Source organism: Chelonus insularis, unplaced genomic scaffold (genome assembly GCF_013357705.1).
Source record: "Chelonus insularis isolate UGA/USDA-ARS -01 unplaced genomic scaffold, ASM1335770v1 contig_44_pilon, whole genome shotgun sequence".
Taxonomy (NCBI): Eukaryota; Metazoa; Arthropoda; class Insecta; order Hymenoptera; family Braconidae; genus Chelonus; species Chelonus insularis.
Window position 1 is genome coordinate 110,385 of NW_023276585.1, and position 10,981 is coordinate 121,365.

Below are 10,981 nucleotides of genomic sequence, written 5' to 3' on the forward strand. Positions count from 1 at the left end.
GGACTTATTTTACATTGGTGTCAAAAGTGATTCTTCTCACGTGTCGAGATATTTTATTTGTGCGTTGTAATATTTTCAAAGTTTTGAAAAATGCCAAGAACACCAAACCGTCGTCGAACGAGAAAGGATACATGGAGGACTCGTTCTGATGATTGTGTTAAGGAGGAAAATTCGTCAGATGGTGGATTGTTGGCTTTGGAGATGCAGATCAACGGATGAGAGAAACAGTTTTTACAAACAAATTTAGTTAGTTAATTAGTTTCTGCTCAAATTCGAGAAAATTTTAGTAAAAGGAATTCTAATATTGAATTAAATGTTTCTAAAAAATTTTAATGTTGGTTGTGTGATAAAATTGGCCATAGAAAAAAAGAGTGTGAATTTTCTTGCAAAAAAAAATTTACGGAAAATTAATTCAGAATTTTTCTTCAATTAATTTTAGAAACCATATTAAGTAGTTTTTATTTTGATTTTTACAAATCTATCAATTAGTATTTTGCTCGAAAAGATCAAAGTAAATGTCCGAAAATTCAATTAATTTGGGAAGGTCCGTATATTATTCAAAACTTCGAATGGTCAATTGATAATAGTTCATTGAATAGACTCGCTTCTTATGATGATGATTGATTGTTGACTCTTACTGAATTCTGTTGAATTCAAAGTTTTTGTAACTTCTAGTTTGAGAATTTTTCTCTTGAAGTTACTTAGGATATACACGGTTGGAGTCATTGTACCAGAATTTTTTTCTTCATTTATTGGCCAAAGTGAAGCAAAGTGAGGTACTAGATGTATATGGTATCCTATTATTTTTGTTCGGATAATATGCGTAACTGTAAGCCCAATTTTTTAATAATTTCCATCGATCAGTATATATAAAAACGTATACTTATTTTTGGACATTCTAAGCGGAATTTTGGGCAAAGTGGGACGTTGAAAATAATATCAAGATATGCGAGGGTATCTTGCTTCTTTTTCCCACAAGTCCCACTTTGCCTAAAATTCAGCTAAAAATGGCTATACTTATTGATAATTGAAACTCCGCACCCTTATCATTGTCTTCTGTTAACATGAAAGAGAAATTTTCTCAGAGAATGATGTTAGGAAACCGTTCATCTCCCACCACTACATGACAGAACTTGAGCTCCACCCTACGCTCAGAAACGTTTCCGAATCTCGACCATTCTGCTATCTGACATCAACAACACGTATCAAAATTCCCGGCCACATTGTCCCATAAAAAATAAACTTCTATTTACATCTCTCTTCTCTGCATGTAGTCACACAAATTCATTTGAATTTTTGGAGTATAATGAATATTATTTTTTATAATTATTAACGGTATTCAATTCGTAATCACAAGGATAATTGTAAAGTAAGTTAAAAGGCAAACAAATTTTAAACATTCGACAGTTGTACATTTTCAGAAGTAAGAACAGTACTTTGATATTTTCGACTATGTGTCTATTGTTTATAGTTATTTGTTATTGAGATGAAAATTTTTGTTTTGATACTCATCTATAATTCCATTTTTTCTATTTTACTGTGGTGAGAGTTTTAAAAAATGAATTCGTTATTTTTAAAGTAATGTTCGATTTTTTCAAAAGTATTAAACGCTTCAATAATTTTTTAACATAAAAAGTTGATATGAATACTATGAATAAATTGATTATAATTATTACATAAATTAAAATTTCAAGAAGAATTGAGAGTTTTTGAAAGTGTATGTAAATTATACATGTGTGAAAAAAATTTGAATAAATATGTACATCGTGTGAAAAGTGATGCTTAAAGAAGATTCAATTATCATTTAAAATGACAAAGGCTTAATACTTATAAATCCAGAAGAAATGTAAAAAAAAAGTAACAGATTAGTCCAGTCATATTAAATTTTAAATCGGGAAATCTAGAAATGGATAAAATTTTAATAGAATATTTGTAGGGGATGTAGAATTAGTTTCCCCTAAAAAAAAGTGAGCTCCGACACCGGGCAAGGGTTGAAATCACCCTTTAAACGCTTTTTTATGCATTTTTTCACGTTTGTTCTCATTTTTTTCGAGAACTATAATAAATATGAAAAAATGTTTTAAATAAATGTTGTAGCGGCTACGTTTTTACATAAAAAAGTCCGCATCTTCGCAACCTTACCTGTAACAGGTAAAAAGTTATCAACCTCTAAAGGTTGGTAAAATTAAAACCGGTGAAAATATTGAACACCCTTGGCGTACGATACTGCTGTGAGAGAGACAGAGCGATACGTTCGCGCTTGTCACTCTCATTGCATGTTTTCGGGCCTAAACGCATGCATGTTAAACTCCGCCCTTTGAGGAAACAAGAAGAGAAGATACATAGAGTCAATGAGTTAGAAAAAGAGAGCCTTATTGACTGATTTTGGGCTTTTCCGGAAATATCTGACGTACAATATATATATATATATACATTTAATAAGCAATTTAATTTTAAATTAAATTAAATTCACATTGTTTTAATGTGACATTAATTTAAAACAATGTAAAAAAAATTTTTTTTAAAAATAAAATTCAATTAAATATTAAAAATTATTTTATTTTTTAATTGTTCATTGAAACAGAATTTTCGATGTTTATATTGTTTTTTTTTTTTTGTGTTATTTACAATTTAAATGGCACTACGTAATTATAATAAAAATAAAATAAATAATTTTAAAAAAAAAAAATTAATGTAAAGTAAGAAGATGAAAAAAAAAAAAAAATTTATTTCAAATATAGTTTAATTTATTGTTAAAAATGATTTTATACTTAATTTTTAAATTAAATAAATTTTACTCTCAAATAGTTTTTTTATTCACCATTCAAATAGCCGTTTGTAATTATAATAACAATAAATATATAATATTCTATTAATTTTATTATATTAATTAATTTATTTATTTATTTATTTATTTATTATTATTTGGCTGGGAATATTTTAATTTCAAGTCAATTGAAATAAAACTCAATACATTTAAAACTTGAGAATGTATTGAAAAGGAAAACACTGACCTTGTGCGTCAGATATTTCCGGAGAAGCCCAAAATCAGTCAATAAGGCTCTCTTTTTCTAACTCATTGACTCTATGTATCTTCTCTTCTTGTTTCCTCAAAGGGCGGAGTTTAACATGCATGCGTTTAGGCCCGAAAACATGCAATGAGAGTGACAAGCGCGAACGTATCGCTCTGTCTCTCTCACAGCAGTATCGTACGCCAAGGGTGTTCAATATTTTCACCGGTTTTAATTTTACCAACCTTTAGAGGTTGATAACTTTTTACCTGTTACAGGTAAGGTTGCGAAGATGCGGACTTTTTTATGTAAAAACGTAGCCGCTACAACATTTATTTAAAACATTTTTTCATATTTATTATAGTTCTCGAAAAAAATGAGAACAAACGTGAAAAAATGCATAAAAAAGCGTTTAAAGGGTGATTTCAACCCTTGCCCGGTGTCGGAGCTCACTTTTTTTTAGGGGAAACTAATTCTACATCCCCTACAAATATTCTATTAAAATTTTATCCATTTCTAGATTTCCCGATTTAAAATTTAATATGACTGGACTAGATGTGCAAAGTATGAACGAAAATACTGGAATAGAGACAGAGATAGTCTTAAAAGATAGAGGTAAACGTAATACTTTATAACAGATCCTTCTAAATTCAAAAGTGAACTGAACTCTGAAATCCAGAATTAAAGTAGAAATCATAAATTGAATGGATCCTATTTTAGGTAATAAAGTTGGTTGTGCTACTCGATTTTAAGATTGTACATCAAGAGATACTGTAAATAAGTACTGAATAACTGGGATACATATACCATGATTAAGTACATGATCAATAGTATTTCGTTAAGAAGTTCAAGAAACCGAGATCTCAATCAGTATAGTGTCATTGATGAATTGGCGTTTTCTTTCTATTGATGATGTCCAGCAAACCGAATGTATATTGAGATCAATTTTACAACAAGAGATTGTATTTGGGATATGTATTGAGTTGTAAAGAAACATTTTCACTATTTTATTATGAATTTGATGCAACTACTTAAGAACCGTCACCATGGGAGCCAGAAAGTTATAAATTGATTGGTTGCATTTCTGCTGGAGAAGAACGTTTCAATGCAAATACCGAAATAATAATTAATACAGAAGCTGAATCTATTTCGACAATTAAAAAGAGGATTTACTTTGCATTCAGAGATCAAGGTGCTTATATCTCTATATTTGCTATAAACGTTTAGTATTGTGCCAAGACGGATTCAACTCAGTGTCCCTTCCGAGCAAGTGGTGACACCTGTATCAACCAACGATCCTAAATAGACACTCATGTCGCCACCGATGGTAGAAATCTCTCGTTTGTTCCAGAGTCGCTGTAACTTCCATCAGTCGAAACAAAATTTGCCTGACCTTCAAAGGTCAAGATGACATTCACAAGAAGCTTCCAGAAGGAAGACGCTAAGATAGAAGCAAAGGGAAGAGCCCGCCACATGGAGGGGGACTATTTTTAAGAGAGTAATAATAATATGATTAAAACTTAAAAATTTTTTCACCACCTCTACTACCTATATGAAAATAAATAAATTAATTTGAAAATTTATATTTATGTATACACGAACAATTGACGCAAAAAAAGATCGCCTGCTTGTCTACTTGATGACAGGTCTAGTTGTGACTTACAGTAAGTCTTTTTTAACCAACACTCTTCTTTTAAATAGTGTCAAAGTTTTTTTTTATTTAAATTCAATTGATTTAAGTAGTATTATAATAGAAAGATGAAATTGAATTTATGTACACATTATTGGCATGATATACTTTTTTGTTCTACAATTTTACATAAAAAATATTGGGAAAAATTTTTTTCTCTTATAAATTTCATTATATTGAAAGAAGTAGTTGATGAATAAAATAAAAAACACAGAGTTAATGTTTCTATCTTGAATAATAATAATGTGTTGTGAGTTCATTCGAGTTTATTATTTAAAAGGAAAATCATGTACTAGTGATAAATGTCCACGATGATGATTATAATTATGATAAAATGACAGAATATTTTTCAAAAAAACATTGAGATTATTATGCATATTAATGATAGCCATATATAAGTGATTACAGTAACTACATCGTTATTTACGCAGGGTAGAAGTATAGTACTGTTGCTGCTAACATTGATGGTGATAGTAAGGTGGTGCTACTGTTGGTGGTGGAGCAAATGGTGCAAAAAGTTATGTTGATCCTCGCACACATGAAGATCCAAACCAAGCGTTGCGTGAATTTGCTATTGAAGCAATTATAGGTAAATTTAGCAATAAAACGAAAGAAGAAAATTTCATCTTATTTTCAACAATAGCAAGTGAAGATAATAGCAAAAAGAAATCTTTCAGGTGGTGGAGAATTTGGGGATATATGTGAAGAGGAATCAAAATTAAATGAAAATTAAGAAAAATAGATGGCTATAAAAACATTGGAACCTGACTCAGCCGACAAAGCGCGTAATGATTTTCTAACTGAAGCGTCAATAATGGATCAGTTTGAGCATCCAAATGTAATATTCTTTCACGGTATTGTGACAAGAAGTATGTGACAAATTCAGTTATGATTATTACGGAATTTATGGAATACGGTAGTTTGGATACATTTGCCAATGATGACAAATTTCAAGTGTTACAATTGGTAGGAATGTTAAAAAGTATTGCAAGTGAAATACAATACATATTTAGCTAAGATGAACTATGTTCATCTAGATTTAGCATCAAAAAATTTTCTTGTTAATGCCACACTAGTTTATAAAATTGTGGAATTTGGTCATAGTCGTGAAATTGAAAGTGCAACGAAAGGTGCTTATAGAACTCGAGTAAGTAAAACCGAATCTTTCCATACATAAATTTAATTTTACTGAATGTAAAAGTGTAAATGGTCATACATTTTTTTTATTGATTTAGGGTGGAAATATACCTCTTTGTTGGACTGCACCAAAAGCAATAACATTTAGAAAATCTACAAGTGCATCAGATGTGTGGAGTATGGGCATAGTTTGTGGAGAAGTTAGGTCATATGGTGAGAGACCTAATTGGAATTGGTCGAACCAAGATGTTATTTAATCAATTGAGAAGGGATACCGATTGCTAACACCAATGGATTGTCTTGAAGCTATATATCAATTAATGCTTGATTGCTGGCAAAAAAAGCGAACTCATCGATCTAAATATCGTTCTTCTTTTAAAAAATATTATATAAATATAAAGAATTATTTAACATTTTGATAAAATAACACTGACGATATAAAGAAAAACAGATGTGATGATGACTATTCCAACATACAAATAGTGTCCGTAAGATAATTTTACTCCAGTGTCTGTATATTAAAATTGTCTTTTTGTATTCGCTTAATAGAATTATTCATTAATTCATTAAATGTACTTGTGTGTAAGTTTCACTTTTTGCTCACTTGTATTATTCATCATTTACATAATATCAACAAAGTAATTAATGTAAAGACAGTGGAAGAGAGTGAAAGAGAGAACGTGAGCAAGAACGATACCAACTTAATAGAAAGATTAGAACGATCAGTATCATATTCAAATCAGACTACAATATATGTCTCACTTAATTTTAAGAGACGTTAAGTATTGAAATTGAGTATAGAATTGAATCGAAGCGATACTTTGCTATTTTTTATGTAAACAGAAATAGAAGTAAAATATTTTAAAGGCAATTAGCACAAAACCAATCAGTGATCAATTGTTTTTTACATTTATTGCAAGTTGACAAATTTTTAGCAAAGTTGAGTTGTAATGTAATTTACAACACCACAGCTTTGTCCGTTATTTTTCAAAATTTCAATTAAAATATTCTATTCACTTTATCAACTGTACACAAAAGATTATTATTCCTTGAATATTGCCCCTTTTTTTTGAATAAATAGATAATAAATAAATAAATAAGTAACTTAATCTGAAATAAATATGTTTAAAATATAATACGGACTCAATTATTTTTGTGAGCCTAATGGTTTACTGAAATAAAATAATTATAGGTACATTTTAATTTTGGTTCTATCACCAATTATTAAGTTTGTAATGACAAAAATTAATTTCTTAATTTTGTTCGAGCGCTATTGTAATGGTGTTCACTTACTTTTTGTATGAGGGGAAGTGAACTTATCTTTTTCTTGGAAGGGCACGCTAAAGGAACCGTATCCTAAGCTCGTAGAATAGACTACAGTCGAAGCTCGTTAGTGTTGCTCTCGTTAGTGTTGGCAGGATGATTTCGCTAGTGTTGCAATTCTTTCGCCCCACTCCGATCTCTCTAATAACCAATAAAATCTTGTGTGAGTAGCGCGTATTTTAAATTCAATTGACACTATAGTTAAGATATATGTTAAATACAGGTTATGTATCACACGTATGTATCCTTGCTCGATTTTTATTTTCTGTGCATTCTTATGCGCAATGATGAGAATAGGTTCACGAGTAGTAGGGATATAAGGGAACGACAATACTAACAAATGATCCTGGATGGACGTGTCAACACTAACGAGCTTCGACTGTATAACAATAGACTGTAGATAATTAGCAAACAGCATTGGACTATAAAACATTAACGACTATCACCAAATGAATTGAGGCATCTGGACTCTTCAAATAACATGACTCTTCTGAAAACTAGAGAAAGGTGTAATATCATCTCTTAACAAATAAAAAAAACTATATTCTTGTTATTCGATTTTATTCTATAATAGTAAAAATGACTCTACTCAAATAATCAACAAATGCCTGGCTTACAGCAATTTTTGGAAATAAATAATTCTCATAGACTTTGTCTATGGATGACTCAATATAAACTATAATTCAATAGATGAGATTTTAATGACTTTAACATACGATTTTTCCCATATCCATAAAATGGATAGCCAACTCGATTCAAAGACAGACTTAAATAGTACAACAGTCATACTCATCAACGTACGAAATAACTGGCTGGCCTTTTCCCTTTAGTCTGCCCCGCCTCCCCTGCACTTAGCCACGGGGCCATTGTACTGGGTCCAAACTTATGGTAAAGGCGGTCTTAGGTGGGTTGGTACAGACCGGCCTCGTAGCAAAACTGCAGAAGCCTGTCCGTCCCGACCGTCTCGAGAATGGGTGCGTCGGTTCCGAGGTTCCCTAACAGGCGCTGCCTGGGTCCCCTTAGCCCCGAGCATTCCCTTATCATCTTCTTCCTCACCACACCACCGGCACGCGGATTCCTCTCCGCGTCCCAGCATCTTCATATGGCGTCGAGTTAGCCAGTGCCCTGTGACGGTGCCCACGGCCACTCTTAGCCTTCTTTTATCCAGTTCGATCAGGTCCCTACTCACTTGAGTTGTGGGTTTCCTGATGAACGCTCTGGTGTGCCTCATCCCCGAGGTCTCCGCCCAGTAGCTGGTGAATCTTTTGTGCATCCACTTGTCCCCCAGCGCCTTCACAAGTTCCCCGGGAGCGTTAATCTCCACTGGGCCCTTGTCACCTCCGCCGCTGGCGCCAATACGGGCCAGCCTGTCAGCTTCGGTGTTGCCGCGTATACCGCAGTGACTTGGTACCTTTAGCAGCTTCAGTTTGTTGCGGCATGCCGCTTGTTTCAGTACCCTTCTGCAGTCCACGAGTTTTGAACAGGTAGCCACTTGCGAAAGAGCCGTTAAGGCAGCATAGCTGTCACTGCAGATATAGATATGCTGCCCAATGCAATCTCTTCTGGTGATATGCATAGCGCATAACAGGATTGCGTACACCTCTGCCTGGAACACGGAAGCGTCCTGGCCCAGGGTGTAGGATTCCTCCACCCGTGGTCCCTCGCACCAGATTCCGGCTCCGGCCTCTCCCCCCTTAAACTTCGCCCCATCCACGTACCAGACAGGCCCCTTGGGAGTAAGCAATTCCTCGCCTTCCTCCAGGCCGGTCCATCTGTCCATGAAGATGACTTCGTATCCGGGTGAGAATTCTAGCTTCCTGGGGCAGCGATCGACCTTTTTGCCACTGAGTCCCGTGAGGTCCTCCGGGCCCAGGATCGCCGCATGCCCTGCTCGAAAGCTCATCCACTGTCTATGGCTCCTCAAGCGGATGGTCGCCCTCTTCGCTAGCACCTCCACCATCAGTTCCGGCGGAGGGATGCTCAGTAGGCAGCCCATAGCTAGGGTTGGGGTCGTCCTCAGAGCTCCCGTTATACCCAGCAGTGCCGCTCTATAGACTTTATTTAGTTGCCTCCTGCAGGCGTTCCTCCTGACGGAGGTCCACCATACCATGGAGGCGTAGGTTAGTTGGGGAATGACAACAGCTGTGTACAGCCATTTTATTGTTTTCGGCTTCAGACCCCATGTGACGCTGAACATTCTTCTGCAGGTCCAGAAGGTAGCCGTGGCCTTCTTGACCTGTTTGTCCACATGTGCCCTCCAGTAGAGCTTCCTATCTAAGGTTACTCCAAGGTAGCACACTGTTTCCGAACATTTCAGCTGTTTGCCAAAGATGGAGGGAGGCCTGAACTCAGTCCTCCTTCCTCTTGTGAACAGAACCAGTTCAGTTTTGCTCGGGTTAACCCTGAGCCCCCGAACCTGGCACCATCTCTCAACGACGTTGAGGGCCGTCTCTATTCTGAGGGACAGACTTCCCAAATCGTCGCCTGTGACCGTGATGGCCACGTCATCAGCGTAGCCTTGAACGCTGAAGCCCGCCGTTTTCAGGTTCGTAAGAAGTTCGTCCACCACCAGGGTCCACAGCAGGGGAGATAGGACACCTCCCTGCGGGCAGCCCCTGGCCACTGCAGCTCGAACTTCTGTACCTCCTAAATAGGCGATAGCCGTTCTATTGGCCAGTAAGTTCATGATCTAACGTGCAAGCGTGACGTCTGCTCCGAAGTTCTGAACTGCCTCGCCCGTAGTTTTGAAGGGTGTGTTGTCAAACGCCCCTTCTATGTCCAAAGAGACCTCAATTGCCGACCTGCCTGTCTCCAGGGCTCTCTCCAGGCCTCCTACGAGGTCATGGAGGGCAGTCTCTACAGACTTGCCACTTTGGTAGGTGTGTTGTGCTGAGCACAAGGGCCTGGTGCACAGTGCGCTCTCTTTAAGGTCACAGTCCACAAGCCGCTCCAGCGTTTATAGGACGAAGGCGGTTAGACTTATGGGCCTGTAGGCCTTTGCTTGGTCGTAGCGGTCCTTCCCCATTTTAGGTATGAATACCACCCTGACCGTCCACCAAGCCTTAGGTATGTAACCCATGGCAAGGCAAGATCGGTAAATATGTATCAGTCTGCGCCATAGTCGCTCCCAGCCCATTTGCAGCAGAACCGGATAGACTCCGTCTGTGCCCGGACTCTTGTAGTGATCGAAGGTACCGACTGCCCATTTTACCCGATCGTAGGTCACCACTCGCCTGGCAGTTTCCCAGTCGGCCCTTAAGAGCCCACCTGGTCTATCAGCCTCGCTTGTGGTTTTAGTCCAGTCAAATGAGGAAAATGGGATAATTTTGGTTTGCTGCGGCCAAATTAATGATTTATAGATGACTGGATCGGAAATTTCGCGAGAAACACAATGGTGTAGGTTAAAGTTGTTTGGCACGCATAGGGGGGGAGTAAATCGCGAAAAACCGCCCCCCCCTCGCGAATTTCTCGATTTCTATGATAGATATGAAAAAATGTTTTAAATAAAAGTTGTTTAGAATTTAATTTTAATAAAAAAAGTACTGAACACTTTTTTTCATATCTATGATAGATAAAAAGTTATTCGCGACTGAAGCTTCACTATTGACAAAAGCTTCAGTCGCGTCTAAGAAAATTAATAAAAAATATTTAATGTTAGAAATATTACTATTCGGCGGTTGAGTTAGAAAAATGAGATATTAATTTCATTTTTTAAGAAAAATTTTTTATTTTTATTAATTTTTTCATTATTTTTTCAACAATTAATTATTTAAATCCGTCTCATTTTGGTTCAAATGCACCGATCAGCCCGATTTTGGAC

At 35.9% G+C, this 10,981-nt stretch overlaps 1 pseudogene; it reads left to right on the forward strand.

The window, feature by feature from the left end:
* The first annotated feature begins 5,443 nt into the window (after nt 1-5,443).
* Nucleotides 5,444-7,041, forward strand: LOC118069853 (ephrin type-A receptor 4a-like; annotated as a pseudogene).
* Nucleotides 7,042-10,981: the final 3,940 nt, after the last annotated feature.